This window comes from Vigna umbellata, chromosome 8 (assembly GCF_029865625.1).
Source record: "Vigna umbellata cultivar VRB3 chromosome 8, Vumbellata_1.0, whole genome shotgun sequence".
In the NCBI taxonomy this organism is placed as follows: domain Eukaryota; kingdom Viridiplantae; phylum Streptophyta; class Magnoliopsida; order Fabales; family Fabaceae; genus Vigna; species Vigna umbellata.
In genome coordinates this window covers 9208080-9227337 of record NC_142172.1, presented here as the reverse complement: position 1 = coordinate 9227337, position 19258 = coordinate 9208080, and the positions used below count along the sequence as shown (strand labels likewise).

General features: G+C 36.0%; 1 pseudogene; it reads left to right on the top strand.

Moving 5' to 3' along the window:
• The first annotated feature begins 74 nt into the window (after positions 1–74).
• LOC148193991 (uncharacterized) lies at positions 75–18063 on the top strand (annotated as a pseudogene).
• Positions 18064–19258: the final 1195 nt, after the last annotated feature.

Here is a 19258-nt window from a genome sequence, read left to right as displayed (position 1 = left end):
AAGATAATCAATTAGCAGACGCATTGGCTACCTTGTCATCGATGTTTGAAGTTGATCAAGATGCAGAATTGCCAATGATTGAAATGAAGAGTCATGCGAAGCCAGCGTATTGTCATTTTATCGAAGAGGAGGTAGATGGTAAATCTTGGTACTTTGATATCAAGCATTATCTTAGGACCCGAGAATATCCAGAGAAGGCATCAGAAAACGATAAAAGGGCGTTAAGGAGGTTGGTTGGCAGTTTCATTTTGAGTGGGGATATTCTATATAAGAGGAATCATGATATGGTTCTCCTTAGATGCGTAAATGCAAAAGAAGCCGAGCTGATACTAAAAGAAGTACACGAGGGTACATTTGGCACGCACATGAATGGGCACTCAATGGCCAGGAAGATACTGAGAGCGGGGTATTTTTGGTTGACTATGGAAAATGATTGCTGTACACATGTGAGAAAGTGTGAGAAATGCCAGGTATACGCAAGTAATATCAATGTTCCACCCACGACCTTGAACGTGTTGTCTACACCATGGCCCTTTTCGATGTGGGGAATAGATGTCATCGGAGCTATAGAGCCAAAGGCGTCAAATGGACATCGTTTCATATTAGTCGCAATCGACTACTTCACCAAGTGGGTTGAGGCCGCTTCTTATGCTAATGTGACCAGAAAGGTGGTGACCAAGTTCATAAAAAGGGAGTTGATTTGCAGATACAGGCTCCCTAACAGGATCATCACTGATAATGCCACTAACTTGAATAACCAGATGATGACAGAGTTATGTGAGGAATTCAAAATTCATCATCTTAATTCTTCTCCTTATCGTCTAAAGATGAATGGGGCAGTGGAGGCTGCTAACAAAAATATCAAGAAGATTGTGCAGAAGATGGTGGTCACATATAAGGATTGGCATGAAATGCTTCCTTTTGCTTTACATGGTTATCGCACTTCTGTACGAACATCGACTGGGGCAACGCCTTTCTCGCTTGTATATGGAATGGAAGCAGTACTTCCGTTTGAAGTGGAAATTCCGTCCTTACGAGTTTTAATGGAAACCCAATTAGAAGAGGCGGAATGGGTTCAAGCTCGTTTCGACCAGCTCAATCTCATCGACGAAAAAAGATTAACAGCAGTATGCCATGGACAATTGTACCAAAGAAGAATGAAGAAGGCATTTGACAAAAAGGTACACCCAAGAGAATTTCATGAAGGTGAGCTGGTGTTGAAGAAGATTCTACCCATACAAAAGGATCATAGAGGCAAATGGACTCCAAATTATGAAGGGCCATTTGTAGTGAAGAAAGCATTTTCTGGTGGGGCACTAATTCTCACGAGAATGGACGGAGAGGAGTTACCATTGCCAGTTAATTCTGATGCAGTAAAAAAGTTTTACGCATAATGATTCCGTGATAGTGGTTGCTATTAAAGGGATGTTGATATTATCTTTAAAGCTTATTGTACTCTGTGTTTTTTCACTAAATAAAGTTCACGTGATTTCATTCATATTTTGGTTGTTTGCATTCCATCTGAAATATTGCATGTCACGCTGAGCTGTTAAGTAGTTAAGGGGAAATGAAAATGAAAATAAGTAAATGCGTGTTGATAAAAGCATCACAGGTATATCAGGTTGGCGAGCTCGGTCCTGGAGGATGTCGAAAAGGAAAAACGGAAAAAAGGTAACAAAAAAAGAAAGGTCACATGTTGAATTTGTTGATAATAAAGTTGTCAAGGACATAGTATTTTCGAAAAAAATTGTGAAAAATACAGTTGGTGAGTACTTCCCTGATTCGAGGTTTTGGGAGTAACAAGTGTTCTTTCTTGATAAAGCATCTGCATTCACATTACTTGAACCCTAATTTTTTTTTTCGTTTCCCGTAAGATGAAGGATTTCGCCATACGCCTAATATTGGGGCAGTTTTCATTATGTTACATATCACCGATAATCCGTTGATCAGGGAGATACAAAAAAAAAAACAAAAAAAAAACAAAAAAAAATAATAAAAAAAAAAGAGGAGAAAACAAAGGAAATAAAGCAAAAGAAAAATGAAGGGGATGTGTCAAACACTACATAGTTTTGTTTCAGGTTTAAATTCAAGAGAAAGTCAGACAAACAAGATTCAGAGTGACGTGTGGCCATTTTTTCGTTATCCAATCGTCAAAAGCAGTTCATCCAATTGCACCCCTTTTGAGCCAAAATTCATAATTGTTTTCATCACCCTAGACAAGAATCATTAGCATATCGACGTCAACTTAAAAACATACATCATAAGCATCCAAAGTTGAGGAGGAAATCTCTAAAAGGAAGAAAGAAAAACGAAACAAAAATGAAAAGGAAAGTATCATAAAGGACCACAGCAGGGGCAACAAAAAGAATGATCCAAAGGGAAAGAAAAAAAACAACAATAAAGGATGCCTGAAGTTCAAATCTCTAAAGACAGTTGACTGGGCACCTTGCAAATGATTCTTGTTTAAAGACTTTAACCGTCAAACACTTATTTGGGCCTTCATTATCCTTTCTTTCAAAACCCTTTGACCTTTAGCCACGGTACAAGTCAATAAAAGTCCACGCTGACTGAAGACTGTTTGTCCTAATCTTTCTCACGAATTTAACTTGGAAATAGAATGATGTGGTGAACGACGCATTCAGTTTAAAAAAAAAAAAAGAGGATCTCCCTGTCAATCGAAGGTTATCCAATTTGGGGGAATCTTTCATACCCAAACCTTTTCGCTTTTCCAAAGCATACTTATTGTGCAAAATTGGGGCAGTATGGGAGCCCAACATGTTAATAGCACTTTCCCCCAAATAAGGGACACGCATACGTTAATATTTGCTCACAGAAAATCATTATTCATCTGCTTTTCATAACCATTCTTCCACATCCTATAGGGTTCAAGTTAATTTGGATTGCAAAAAGCGATAAAAAGAATTTTAACTCAGGGTTACACTTTCTTCCTGCTCATCAAAGGGTTGTACCCCTATCAACGTTGTTTTTAAGGAATGCGTTTTGAACGTACATCGTGTTTGATGACAATATTAACAATGGATTCCAAGCATGGAATTTTCAAAAAAAAAAAAATAAAAAAAAATGATGATGATGAAAAGCGAGAGCAAAAAAAACAAACCAAATGAAAGTCTCATGTGTCTATGCATCCACGCATCATCATGACATAACATCATCTTAGAGGAAGCGAGGAGAATTGTTTGCAAAATCTTCATGTTTTACTCGGCATTTATCAACTTTTCAAAGCTGCAAGTCAGGTTTTAGTTTTCTGTTATCGACCCTCTGCATGACAATGGTCGGATTTAAATTTCTGTTCTATGAGTTTGGCCCTCTGCGAGGCAATGGTCAAATCCAAGTTTTGGTTTTCTGTTATCGACCCTTTGCATGGCAATGGTCGGATTTAAATTTCTGTTCTGTGAGTTTGGCCCTCTGCGAGGCAATGGTCAAATCCAGGTTTTAGTTTTCTGTTATCGACCCTCTACATGGCAATGGTCGGATTTAAATTTCTGTTCTGTGAGTTTGGCCCTCTGCGAGGCAATGGTCAAATCCAGGTTTTGGTTTTCTGTTATCGACCCTCTGCATGGCAATGGTCGGATTTAAATTTATGTTCTGTGAGTTTGGCCCTCTGCGAGGCAATGGTCAAATCCAGGTTTTAGTTTTCTGTTATCGACCCTCTGCATGGCAATGGTCGGATTTAAATTTCTGTTCTGTGAGTTTGGCCCTCTGCGAGGCAATGGTCAAATCCAGGTTTTAGTTTTCTGTTATCGACCCTTTGCATGGCAATGGTCGGATTTAAAATTCTGTTCTGTGAGTTTGGCCCTCTGCGAGGCAATGGTCAAATCCAGGTTTTAGTTTTCTGTTATTGACCCTCTGCATGGCAATGGTCGGATTTAAATTTATGTTCTGTGAGTTTGCCCCTCTGTGAGGCAATGGTCAAATCCAGGTTTTAGTTTTTTGTCACTGATACTTTACTTGACATTGGTCGTTTGACATCGTGACTTGAACCATTTTGTCTGTTTTCTTTCATGATTGAAACCCGGACAAAATTAGTGTCTTTATCTTTACTTAGCCTTACTTAAATAATACGAAAAGATTAAATTTTCATATTATTTAGTAATATCTAAGTAAAGAGGGGCAGCTGTCAACACTCAATTTTGTCCGGGTTGTAAAAAATGTGTTTTTTATTTTTCTTTTATTTTATTTCATCTTTTTGTTTTATTCTATTTTTTATGTATTTAGATTTTTGCTTTTAATTCAATTTCTATCTGCAATTTGTTTTAATAAAGTCAATTAATCAAAATAGTTAAAAAAAATAAATAAATAAAAAAAACGGGGGAAATGGGTATGTGAGACGTGTCCGAAGGAGGGGGACCGGGTTTGTTAGAAAGGATTTTTCTAAGATTTTGGAAAGAGAAAAAAGGGGACCAGGTGGTTAGAGGGGATTTTGGGGGCCCGAGATCTTTGGAAGGAAAGAGCGGAGAGAGCGATCAGAGGAGAAAAGAAAGGTTTTAGAGGGTGACGGGAGGAGATCATCGGGGGGAGGCAGAGGAGATCTGAAGTGACGAATACCAGAGGAATTCTCAGGTATGTAGCTTATCCTTTATTCTCTTTCTCATGAAGTATGATAAAATTAGAATGATAACGCATACGAGGATTACCTATAATCTGTTCAAAAACACTATGGTGTGTGGTCATCATCCTTCTCCATGACCGCTTGCTATCATCATCGATCAGCTTGATTCCATAGTTACCATATACATACATCATACTCTCGTTGGAAACTCAGTAAAAATCACTGCCAAAAAACGCTAACCCAGTAATATCCACTTTACTCATTGCACCATTTTTCGTGAAACCCTTACGTCACAAAACTCAAATGGACCCTCTGAAATTCGAAATCTCCTCCACTGGATTCGCTCTTTCGGTGAGGATGAATGGGACGCTGGAGGCGATGGCTTAATACCCCTACTTTGGGCAGGCTTGAGAGGAAAGGAGTGGCTGGTTGTTTTGTGGTTGGCGGTTTGGAAGTGGTAGTCCGCTGTGTGATGGTGACTGTGTAGGTGGCCAAGGAGGTGGCTGAGGAGGAGGACGAGGATAGGCACGGGGAGCCTTATTGTGGCAGTGTTTGTGTTCGTCATGGATGGTAAAAGTTGATGTTAATGGGTGATGATGACACGAACGGATCGGAGATGAAGGTGGAGGAAAACCCTCCCTGAGAATTGCTGGTTTTTGAAGAGAGAAGAATGGAGACGGTGGTGTCTTGGCTGACGGTGGTTCTGGTGGCGCGAGGTATCGCCGGCGAGGCCAAGGCGCGTTCTGTTTGAAGTGTCGGTGGCCGGCTATGGCAGAGGCGGCGGTGAGCTTGTGGTGTCGAGCAGGAGACCTTGGGTCTCTAGAGAAGGCGTGAGCTGGGGAGTGGGAATGAGGATGAACCTCCTGAACCCCTAGGAAATTCTAGGTTAGAAACCATTCAACTAGGCCAGGCCCAGAATTGAACGCACGTCCGGGAACCTTAGGCCCTTTTGGAAGGCTCGTTATTTAGTCTCGTATTCAAACGTCCATTCGGACATTTCTTGGACGGACTATTTGTTAGCCATCTCCCCAACGAACGTCCGTTCGTCATTTCCGATAACGAACGTTCGTCATTAGGCTACACTGTTTAAACGTTTGTTCAATAACGAACGTTCGTCCTTAAGCTTACATTTTTGAACGTCCGTTCGTCGTGTCAATAACGAACGTTCGTCCTTAAGCTTACATTTTTGAACGTCCATTCGTCGTGTCAATAACGAACGTTCGTCCTTTAGCTTACATTTTTGAACGTCCGTTCGTCGTGTCAATAACGAACGTTCGTCCTTAAGCTTACATTTTTGAACGTCCGTTCATCGTGTCAATAACGAACGTTCGTCCTTTAGCTTACATTTTGAACGTCCGTTTGACATTCCAATAACGAACGTTCGTCCTTAAGCTTACATTTTTGAACGTCCGTTCGTTGTGTCAATAACGAACGTTCGTCCTTTAGCTTACATTTTTGAACGTCCGTTCGTCGTGTCAATAACGAACGTTCGTCCTTTAGCTTACATTTTGAACGTCCGTTCGTCGTCTCAATAACGAACGTTCGTCCTTAAGCTTACATTTTTGAACGTCTGTTCGTCATTTCAATAACGAACGTTCGCCTTAAGCTTACATTTTTGAACGTCCGTTCGTCGTGTCAATAACGAACGTTCGTCCTTAAGCTTACATTTTTGAACGTCCGTTCGTCGTGTCAATAACGAACGTTCGTCCTTTAGCTTACATTTTTGAACGTCCGTTCGTCGTGTCAATAACGAACGTTCGTCCTTAAGCTTACATTTTTGAACGTCCGTTCGTCGTGTGAATAACGAACGTTCGTCCTTTAGTTTACATTTTGAACGTCCGTTCGTCGTGTCAATAACGAACGTTCGTCCTTAAGCTTACATTTTTGAACGTCCGTTCGTCGTGTCAATAACGAACGTTCGTCCTTTAGCTTACATTTTTGAACGTCCGTTCGTCGTGTCAATAACGATTTTTCGTCCTTAAGCTTACATTTTTGAACGTCCGTTTGTCATTCCAATAACGAACGTTCGTCCTTAAGCTTCCATTTTTGAACGTCTGTTCGTTATTTCAATAACGAACGTTCGTCATTAAGTCACTGTTTAAACGTCCGTTCAATAACGAGCGTTCGTCATTTAGCCTCTCTGTCTAAACGTCCGTTCGTTATATCTCTAGACGAACGCTCGTCATTCAGCTCACATTTCTAAACGTTCGTCCTCTCCCCAACGAACGCTCGCTATTCTGAATACTGTCCCGAACGTCCGTTCAGCCTCTCCCATTTCTTTTTTTTTTGTTTTGGTTATTTATTTTATTTTCCTTTATTGTCTTATTTTATTTTGTTCTATTTATTTATTTTAAACATCTATTTATCCTTAAATATATATGTAATAATACAATATTTTAAATAAAAGAATTTGCAAAAAAAATATTTTAAAGGTTTAAGCGCACGTGTGACCGCTCGCGTCGTCCTTGTGCTAAAAACCTCTTCTTCTTTCTTATAAAAATTATTACAAAAATATTTTAAAGGTTTAAGCGCACGTGTGACCGCTCGCGTCGTCCTTGTGCTAAAAACCTCTTCTTCTTTCTTATAAAAATTATTACAAAAATTTTTAAAGGTTTAAGCGCACGTGTGACCGCTCGCGTCGTCCTTGCGCTAAAAACCTTTTCCTCTTTTCTTAAATAAAATTTACAAAAAATACGTTTTGAAGGTTAAGCACACGTGTGACCGCTCGCGTCGTCCTTGTGCTAAAAAAGCCTTTTCTTCTTCTTAAATAAAATTTCAAAAATACGTTTAAAGGTTGAACACTTGTGTGATCGTTCGCATCGTCCTAGTGTTCAATACTTTTCTCTCTTATTTACGTAATATTAAACGATGGTATGAGTGCTCGTGCGATCGTTCGCATCAGCCTAGCACTCAATACTCTCAAGTCTTCCTAAATAAGTAAATAACGGTATGAGTGCTCGTGTGATCGTCCGCATCGTCCTAGTGCTTAATATCGTTATTTCTTTTTTTTTAAAATAATTAAACATATTTAAATATCGTTTTAAAGGTATGAGTACTCGTGCGACCGTTCGCGTTGGCCTAGTATTCATTACCTTCTTTTTCTCGAAAATATTAAAAACATAAAATCTCCAAAGATTAAAAACATCTGCTTTTCCAAACAACAAACAATCTCTTACTAGAACTACGTAACCCTGATTTCTCATTTTGAATGAGAATACGTAGGAGCAAGGTCAATCCTTGTCGGGCCCAAAAAACTAAAAAAATATGTTTTGTTTATTTAGAATTTTATTTTAGGGGATAATTAAACATTTTGAAAACCACATCATATTCGTGCATTTAGTTAAAGGTACTGCCTTAGGGTGCTAACACCTTCCCCACGCGTAACCGACTCTCGAACCCAATCTTTGGTTTTCGTGGACCGTGCTTTATCGTTTGGAGGTTTTTCCGTAGTTTTCCATAATAAACTATGGTGGCGACTCCAAATCTCTTTTCGAAACCCGTTTCTTTTTGGATCGTCGTCCCGTCGCGATTCCGGTTGCGACATATATATATTTATATATATATATTTTTTTGAATTGTATAATTTAAAACGTATATTTCCATGAATGTAATACATTCCAAATTATACAACCATGATATATTTCTGATTCCAAAAAAAGTTATTGATTGCACAATCTCATTTAATACACTCATGAAAAATACGACATAGATAGTAAATCCAATAATGTATTTTTAATTGAATTTATTATGTTTTTTTAAAAGTATATTCTACTTCAAATAATGCATTTTAAATAGAAAGAATTAGATAAACATTTATGGTGCGCATGATGTAGGAGTGTGAGATATGTGGTCCTCCATATTCATGATTTTATGTTGGATAGAAAGGTTTTGAATTGAAAAAGGAAACGCAATTAACGTGCTATTAGGGTTGAATGGGACCCATAAATACATATGTGTATAAGCTGACGTAAAAGGCACTGAGCCATGCAAGTGCGCGAAGCATGATATATTCATCGTCTGGGTCCATGTGTCTCATTACTTCCATCGCAATATGATGAATAATGAACAACAATTTCATTCCACTTTCATGCTGATATAAACTACCAGAATTTGTTCATTGGCTGTCAGTCAAATGAATACTGTTAAGTTTACCCTTATGGGTTAGGAGTCTTATATTTGAAAGGATAAGCTATTTGAGGTGATGTTTAAGTCTTCAAAACCTTTCATTTAATAGATTAGTATTTTCCATTGATTATGTTGTTCGACTTTATCCTAATCATTCACGTTTTCCTTAAGTTTAAACCACAAAAAGAAAAAGTATTACTTAATTACCGTCAATTGAGTGAAACTTTTGTCAACGTGGATTTAAAGGAGAAATATTATTAAAAGTTCTAGGTTACATAAGAATAATAAAAATGAAAGAAACAAATTGTATTACATATATATATATATATAAAAGATCTTTATCTACCAGTGCATATTTGGTTTTTTAATTTATGATATATTTTAGTTTTGAAGAAAACAAATAGTGATAATGTTAAAATACCCGATTGCATACAAATCAAAGTCATATACTTCTTTTGATTTCAGCTATTCCAGAACTGAAATTGAAAACTACACAACTTTTACAATTTTTCAAAATTATTATTATTATTTTTAATTATTTAATAACAAGATTTGGTTTTAGTTTTCAAATAACCAAAACTATATATAAGATTTCAGTTATTATAGATCCGATGTTAAAAAGTGCCATAAAAATTTCAAAATTTTTAAAAAATCCTGCTATTTATTTAAAAATTTTATATTAGAAGGATATATGGTCTTAATTTTCACAAAAGTGAAGCCATAATATATCTTTACGATTTCGATTTTCCTGACAAAAAAGTTATAAAAAATTTCAAAATTGTAATTTTTTCTTATTTAATTTTTTTATCTTGAAAATAGCACATGATCTTGATTTTTCGCAAAACCGAATCCATATACATCTATGACTTAGTTTTTTGTAGAACTGAAGTCATATATATTTATGGTTTCATAGACACGAGACTAAAAAGTTGGAAAAAATTTCAAAATTGTCAATAAAAATAATATTTTTATTATTTTATTCAAAGACATTATGCTTCATATTTTTACTTAACTAAGACAATATATCTTAATGGTTTTGATTTCTCTCTACTCAAGGCCAAAAAATTAAAAAAATTAAAAAAAATTAAAAATTGCTACGAAAAATATTTTTCTTTTATTCGTAGACATTATGCCTCAGTTTTTAATAGATGTATTATTGCTTCAATTTTATTAATAACTAAACCCAAATGTCTGCCTAGGATAAATTTAGGCAAAAAATTTACGAACTCATCACCGTGCTTTGTCCTTGCATCATCGATTTTGTGAACTTCTTTGCTCCGTTCACCACTGCAAATTGTTGCGTTCACTAGTGCTGTCATCTGTCTTTCCTTCCCTTTTTCGTTCCACTCCCCCATTTTGATTCACCACGGTCTACAACCATTTTCATTATGCCTTCAGCCACCACTATTCGTAGTTACCACTACCATTGTCCATTGTTCCCAACTTATCTTCCTTTTCCTTAATCTCCTTGAGACCCTGTTGTCACCCACCATTGTTACCGGTCCATGTGATTTTGTTTTTTCATTTTTGGTATTTTATAAAATGTTTTTGTATTTTTTTCTTCAGGTTTTTAGTTCCTCACTTCATACGTTTGGAAATCGGTTACAACTAGTTTCGTGCTCTCTAGTTCATAAAAATTTAATGTATATTTGTATATAAGTATATTTTTTATGTTTAACATATTTATTTTGCATGTTTGATATATGTTGCATTATTTGTTTCTTTAATAATTCGTAATTATATGCGCTCGTATTTTGTTTATTTACGAATTGTTATTGAGTTAGTCTTAGTTTCACATTTGAGATTTGTTTCGGTATGTGGGGTTAAGAACTATACCTTCACACTTTGTGTCACTTCCTTGATACAGATTGTCTATCTTTCTCAATGTCTTATCAAATCTTCTTCTTTAAGGTCCAAGTCCAAGCGGGTGGGTACCTGTTAAAGGCACTCCAACACTTAAGTCAGTTTTCAACTATACCAATCGATTATCACAATTAAGTCTTAAAGGTCTAATAAATGCAATCACCTACCTTACTTCTGTATTTATATGTTTCAAAGGGGGCTTTTGATTAAGGTTGGCTCAATCACGACCCAATATCTCATAAGCATGGTTTTACCTTGTTAATCAAATTATGGAATCTTTAATGTGCAAAATACCGAACGGTTACCAAGTCGATCGACGATTGTTCGGCTAACATTGTTTTGGGGTCACAGGGATGACTTTCTATGTGGTTAACCGATTGGGCTACATAGACCGATCAATCTATACAATATAAGACTTAATACAAAAATTATATACTACCTCCATGTTTTATGAAAGACAATATATGTATTGAATATTGAATTATTCGGTTAAACAATTTAAAATGATTAATCACTTTATATACATATATACATATATATATATATATATATATATATATATATATGTATACATATATATATATATATATATATATATATATACATGTATATATATATATATATATATATATTTTATAAAAATAATGTGCATAACAGAATTGCAAAATCCATTCGTGATTTTCTCGCGAACTTTAGGGTTGTTTTTGAACGTTGCTTTTCTCTCTCCACAACCACCGAATTTTTTGCTTTAGTTTTTTTAATGTTGGAAGTTTTTTGCCAGCTGGTGTCACTCTTTACGTGAATTACTCCTCAAGCTAAGGAGGGTTAGTTCCATCATAGGCTCTATACATAAAGCACTCCAGTCACTCAAAAATAATCATCAGAAATCACTCTTCTCTTATTCTCTATTCTCTTAGTTTCATTCTTACTCTTTTCTTCTTTTCCTAAAAATATTCTGGGATTATTTTATACTCTCTTTAGAGATCCTTACTAGTTCTGAGATCCTCAGAAATGTTATGGGAAGTTCCTGTTGTATCTTGGGGGACTTGCACAATACACTGTGGATAAGTCCTTAAGGACAGTGAAACTACACGCCTCAGGAAATTTTGTTCGTGATTCTGTCAGCTTTTTACAACAATCTTAAGGACTTATGGATGACATCAACAACATGCCTTCGAAGAGCCAAACCATTGTTTCTGGAACTCAAACGGTCTTCGCGAAATCACTTTCGGACATGTCAAAAGTCGAGGTCTTCTCAAGACAGAACTTCCGGAGGCTGTCAACGCGTTCGCAGCAGCGGTGACTTCTAATCGCATTTGTAGGGACCATGGATGAGGATGAAGAAGAGGGAGACAAGGCGACAACTTGGAGTTCGTTGGAGTTAGGATGATGAATCCTAATTTTCATGTGTCGTGCCTTTGTAATGTTTGAGGAAAGGTGGAGAAGATTTCTCTCAAGAGAAAGAAAAAGAAATAAGAAGATGAGGCTAGGTACTTGAGTAATTTTTTCGTATACTTACCTACAAATGAGAGAAGCACAACTAGGTATTATCTTGTTTACCAATCTTAAATATTTTAAAATTATGGGGGTATAGGTAATTTTACTTAATTACTCAAAAAAATAAATTTGGCTTTTTCACCTAATGATACTAATAGTACTCTAAATATGAAAATAGAGAATATGTCATTATATATTTATATGTGAATGACATGTTAATGATTGATACATGCAATGAGATTTTCACTAGAACTACATTGTTTCTAGGATCAAAATTTGAAATGGAAGACATGGGTGAAGCCAATGTGATTTTAGGTATTAGAATTATAAGGAAGGGAGATAGTATATTACTATCTCAAGAACAATACATTGAGAAACTTCTTAAGAAGTTTGGGTTTTATGACCTGAAACCAGTGAGTACCCTTTATGATACTAACTCTAAATTAATGAAAAATAGAGGAGAATCAATGTCCCAATCTCAGTATGCCCAGATAATTGGGAGCTTACTGCACTTGATGAGTTTTTCTAGACTTGATATTGCTTATGCAGTAGGTAGACTGAGTAGGTACACTCAATGTCCAAATCAAGAACATTGGGATGCACTTTCCAAGCTTATGAGCTACTTAAGAGGTTCAATGGATTATGCCATTGAATATAGTGGATTTCCCGCTGTACTAGAAAGGTACAGTGATGCTAACTGGATCTCTGGATTTTGCAATCTGTGGATTGTGGTTTCCCTATTGCCGGTGGCTAGGAAGAGAATGTGAGGTTTTGGTTTCTTTGAGGAGTGTCTCAAAGGGTTTCTACAGAAAGATGATTGTTCTTTTTGTGTTTTATTCTTCTATATTAGATATGGAGTTGGAGAGGAGATGGCATTGAGAAAGGGTCTCTGTAAACATTGTTGTATAACTCAATCTTTATAGTGAAGTGGCTTTCAATCTTAGTGTAAGAAGTTTTATGCCTTGTTTCTCAACACCAAGAGGGGGGGTAGGGGTGAATTGGTTTTTAATAAAAATGCTTTCATTTCTATCATTTTGGAAATCTTTAGAATGATCTTTAACACATAACACAATAATGAAAATAATGCAGTAAAAGAGTTTAAGGATAGAAAAAAACAAAGCATTTTATACTGGTTCGGCCTCAATGCCTACATCCAGTCTCTTCCAATCAACCTTAGATTGAAAGACCTTCCACTATAAAGATTTGAGTTTTCACAACAAGGCTTTACAGAGAACACCTCTGAAATGTAATCTCCTCTCCAACTCACCAATTTTAAACACAAAAAGTGAAAAAACAGATTCCAAATTCAAAAAATAATTCTACAGGAGTGAATTAAAAGACCAAACAACAAGGACTCTAGGAATTTAAAATACTTAGACGCTTAGTAATGATCTAATACTAAGCTGAATTTCACTCCCACACCAGAAAAATCAAAATAAGGCCAATTCTCGGTGAAAATTGTTTCAATCACTTACTGCTGTGTTTTCACAAAGTGTAACTAAGCTATGCTAGGCATTTCATTGCTTATATGGTATACACTTGCCACTACTTAGCAGTTCAACTGAAAACCAGACTTCATTTGTAATTAACACAAAAACTGATTTTGATGGTATACCCCTTGCCATGACCTAGCATATTCATGAAGAATTGGAGACATCTATGGAAGATAGGCCTATACTCTTTCTCTTGGGCCATCTTAAGCCATCATGAAGATTTACTAGAGTAAGAATAATTTTAGACCTTATATTTTGGGCCAAGTAGTCTAGATTTTATTTGAGCTTTGTATTATGGGTTAAGTAGTCTAGGTTTTATTTGAGCTTTGCATTATGGGCTTGGTAGTGTAGTATTTCAATTGGGCCTTGTATTTTGGGGCAAGTAGAATAAGATTTTGACCAAATAAGCCAACAAAGGGCAAAGGCCCAAAGTTGACTATGGTTTGACATTCAAAATGGTTGTATTGACCAAGGAGTCAACATTTTGGCTAAGCTTGGAGAACAAGGGAGAATAATTTCGTCCTAGACATGTGGAAGCATCCCATTGGAGAGTTTTCCTCCTAGTTAGTGGCCATGTATCACTCTATGAATGGAGATTTTTTCCATAAGTAGTGGCCACTTGTCACTCTCTCATTTGAGAGGATTTTACCACTTGTCTCCCTCCTATTGGAGTGGATTTCTCATTGCTCTCCAAGCCAAACAAGGTGGCTCTTTTAGGTTAAAGTTTCAGCCCATTTTGGGACACCTTAGCTCATAAATAGAGTTGATGTTCATAATGTAATCACCTTTGATTTAGAGTAAAGTTATGCTGTCATTTTTGTGCCATACTACTCTTTTAGGGTCACCCTAGGCTAGAGCAACCCAAGTGGCCTCCTCTAGCCACCTTCCTCTAAGAGTTGGCCCAACCTCTCTTAGAGAACCACCAAACACACCTTCCATCACCATTCAAACACCCAAAACCATGACAACCTTCACCTTATACCACCACCATTTCGCATTCCATCTAAAACCTTTTGCATCTTGTTCTTGCTGGCCTCGTTGCTTCTAGATTTGGCTTGTCCTAGTTAGAGAATTGCCATCATTTGGTATCAAGAGCCTTGGTTCTTCAAAGAGCTAAGTTTCTTGGTCTTTATCCTTTGTTATTTCCTTATTGTTTAATGCTTTCCTTTCTTGTCTTTTTTTTAGTTTTTACTTGTTCATTTTTTGTGTTTTATGGTTCTAGTTTCTACTATCCTTTGGAACCATTCCATTTTCACCAATAAGGTTTCCATTTTGTGTTAATAAGCTTTTGTTGGGTCTTTTATTGATTTATGTTTGGTGCATTTCATTGATTGAGTCATTTTAAGTTTTTAATCCATCCATGTTTGTCTAGAGTCATGTGTAGTTCTTTTCTTATCAATTTTCTCTAATAACTTTGAAAAATCATCAAAAAAATATATAACTTAGTTTGCAAAACTGCATCATATACAACCATTTGAGGGTTTTATCTTTGATGTTTTGGGTTCATACTTGCCATTAGGTCATTGAAAAGCTCTTAAAATATTTTTTCTCTATTGATGTTTTTAGTTTTCAACTCCATTTTTGATTATAGTAGGATCCTCTTCTATTTTGTGTTTCTTGTCTTTGTGGCTTTTAAAACCCATATATCACCTCTGTTCCAAGTGTGTTGTGGTCTTATTGTTCACCTTAATAGAGTGGAAAAAGAAGTTCTAAAAGATTTTAAGCAAAAGGCTTCAAAAGAGTACCAAAAGAGAGCCTATAAAAAGTGCTGAAAAAAAATTGTGTGCTTGGACCACTACCACTGTTTTTTGTGCAATCTGTTTGGAAGGTTTTGCTCACTATTTTTGGGATTTTTCTCTTCACTTTCTAGTGGCTAAAATTCTTTGCTATGATGTTAAAAGACAAGAACCACCAACTTTTTTTCTAGTAATTTTTGTTTTATAAATCTATTCTATCACCTTTCATTAGGATTTCTTTTGAGTGCTAACCTTTCTTTCTTAAACTTTAATTTCTTGCTTGTCTTCTTGGATATCTTAGTTTTTTCATAATTAAATTCCTTTTGCAAAGCCTTTCTTGTTTTTGGACCTTTTTATTGCTTTTATTCCTTGTTTCTTCTTGCACAATTTTGGTTTTGGTTACTTTATGTGGTGTAGGTTCTCTTTGTGAGGTGATCCAATATCTTAGAGGTATCCTTCTAAGTTGTGGAGACCCAAAGGGAGCTTGAAGTCTAGAGTGTTAGCCAAAAGGAAAGGAGAGAAACACCTTGGGAGGTAGCCTTGATTTGGTTGTAATTTTTGGCTTTGTAATCTTTCTTTCTTTTTTTCTCTTGTAACTCATAGCCTTGTTAGGTGTCTTGGGGGAATCTTTAGTGCTCAATCCCATATCCTAACAAGAACCTTTATTTCTTAGTAAATTTCGTTTTTAGTTGGTTGGTTGGAGGAACCAAAGTTCTTCTAACTTAATCATTATAGCTAGTTTATTTTCTTTCTTTAATTGTGATAGCTTAGTGCGTGTCAACTTTAATTTCAACTTTAGTTCCCTTTGAGAAATTTGGTTCAAGAGTGCCTAAGGTAAACTTTGGCTAGAAAAGGTTTGGTATTTAAGAAATCCATTGTGATTCACCTCCCTTTCCAGGAAGTGAACTTAGGTGTCTTTTGCCTCCTTAAGTCTCTTAAGGAACTTTCTTTGAAATTTAAGTATTTGTTTGTTGTATTGCATATTTTTGAAAACCTTTAAGGATGTCTAAGACTAATTACTTTGAAATAAGAAGTAACTCTAGTGAGGATGTAAAACCCACTTTGAAAAATTTAGCAAAAGAGCTAAAGTCGCTTAAAATTTGGCATACAAGGAGGATTTCTAAAACTCCAACTTAACTTACACACTATGAGGTAGATAGTAGGCTTGTAAACCAATACTGTTAATCTCACCCACATAGAATCCATGATAGAGAGCACACTCCAAGAGAGGTAAGAGTAGACCTCCCCTATTTCCATGGTAAAGAAGATGTTGAGGAATACTTAGATTGAGCGATGAAAGTTGAACAAGTCTTTGAGTGTCATCAAGTGAGTGAGGAAAGAAAGGTCACATTGGCCACATTGAGTTTCCAAGGGAATGCAATGTATTGGTGGACCTCCCTTGTGAGAGAGAGAAGACTCTCTAATTTTCCCTAAGTCACCTATTGGAATGACTTGAAAAGTGCCATGAGAAGAAGGCACATTCCCTCATACTATCATAGGGAGCTAATGGACAAACTCCAAAGGCTCCAACAAAGAGACATGAGCATTGAGAGCTATAGGCAAAATATGGAGCTCTACATGTTGAGGGTAAGAATTAGGGAGGAAGAAGAGACCATCATCTTTAGGTTTCTAAGTGGTCTTAATCTTGAGATTAGGGATAGAGTGGAATTGTTGCCCTACCAAGACTTAAATGACTTGGTACAAATTTGCATTAACGTAGAGCAACAACTCTTAAGAAAGGGTTTGAAAGCTTTCCACTCTAACTCTAATGTTAAGAAAGACTACAAGAGGAAGGGTAAGTAAGTGGTAGAAAAATAACCCTCTAGGAATCTAGGGAGGGAGAAGAGAAAGAAAAAGAGAGGCTAAGGGTGGGAACATCATCTCATACTCGCATTAGTGAAATTAAGTGTTTCAAGTGTCTTGGTAGAGGTCACATTGCATCACAATGCCCCACCAAAAAGACCATGATCTTAAGGTGTATTGATGTATATAGTAGCCAAGATAAGGAAAGTGAGAGTGAAAGTGAGAGAAGTGGTGCAAAGAAACAAGAAGAAAGCACAAGTGAGGATGCCCATCATTGTAAGGGAGAAATTCTTATGATAAGAAGGGTTCTCCATAATCAACCTAGTTCACAAGAGCACACACAAAAAGATAACATCTTCCACACTAGATGTAAAATCTTAGAAAAAACATGTTCCCTTGTTGTGATAGTGGCTCATGTTCAAATTGTTGTAGCACTAGGTTGGTTAAAAGGCTTGGATTAGCTACTTTTCTTCATCCTCAATCTTATAAACTTCAATGGATCAATGAGGACAAGGAATTGGAAGTTAATCAACAGGTGATGGTCAAGCTATCCATAGGGAATTATGAAGATAGTGTGTTATGTGATATAGTACCTATGGATGCTTGTCACATTTTATTGGGAAGGCCTTGGCTTTCTTATAGAGAATCTCTACATAATGGCCACACCAATGAAATAATCATCACTCACCATAAAATGAAGTTTGTACTTCATCCTCTCACACCTTCTCAAGTGGAAGAGAAACAAGCACAAATGACAAAGAAAATAGGAAAAGAAAGAGAAAAAGAAGAAGGTGAAAAGAAAATAAAAGACACCTTTTGTTCTAAGTGTCAAAGCATGATGCACAAGTCTGAAGAATGCTCCAACAAGAAAATTATGATGTTAAGGGCCAAAAGCTTGTGTAAAAGTGTAAAGGTCTCCTTGCCATCTTCCTCTAGAAGCAAGGAAAGACCCAAAACATCCTTGTGTGGGAAATAAATTTTCAATCCAACTTTCCAAGACCTTAATCATTCATTTGATTTAAGGTGTATCCTTACTGGGAGCTATATCCTTCACATACTCACTATTATAACCGTTAGAAAAGAATTTGCCTTGTTTCCTTTACCAAGAGGGAAGGGGGAGGGGGAGGGAGGGCGAGGCTTCTGGAGATAGGTGATCAATAAAAAAAATTTCTTTTCAAATCTTTTTGCAAACTTAGAATGTTCTTGAATCTATCTTGCAATCCAAGTACTAAACACATTCAATTGAAAGTAAAAGAGATAAGGAAAGAAATACAAATAGAGGATTTATATTGGTTTGGCCTCAATGCATACATCCAGTTTCCTTCCAATCAACCTTAGATTGAAGGTTCTTTCGCTATAATGATTTGAGTTTTACACCAAAGGTTTTACAGAGAACTCTCTCAAAATGTAAACACGTATCCCACTCAACAATCAAATTTAGAAAGATAACACCTGCATAAAGAACGACACGTCTCCATTGCAAAACCCTTTGAGAATCCACTCTCAAAGTACCAAAAGCTCCTCACTCTTTTTCCTGGCCGCACACAGGGAACAACACATTCCAAGATTGCAGAATCACGTTTCTAATCAATGTAGAAACACCTCAGTAGTGTAGAGAATGATCAGTCAATACGTTTACAGTTCGTCACCACAAGAATCCTTAAAGTTTCTTCCAATTCTTTTAGTTATTGATTCTTGGAGCATTTCAGCACACCTGTAATTCTTTCCTCAATTCACAATATCAGATATGAAAGTTTAGAAATGATAAATAATTCTTTAGATGTGTGCAATGCGTCAATTTATAGTTATCTCATATCATACACAAATCAATCGATTACGTTAGTAATGTAATCGGTTACATTAATAGCTGATGTAACAAAATTACAATTAACACAATTCTAATTGAATCCACAATTAATGTAATCGATTCACAATAAATACTAGTCAGCATATTTGAAGAATATGACTGTTATTACAGTTATGACATATCTTGAAAATAATTTTCAAATGATAATAGACCTAATTGATTACATAAATAGTGTAATCAATTAAGCTCTACACTTAAACAAATTTTGAAAACTTTTTCACTTCAAAAACTCATCACAGCATATTTCAAAATGATATATGCAAAGACACGAGTTTTAATCGATTTTACACTTAATGTAATCGAC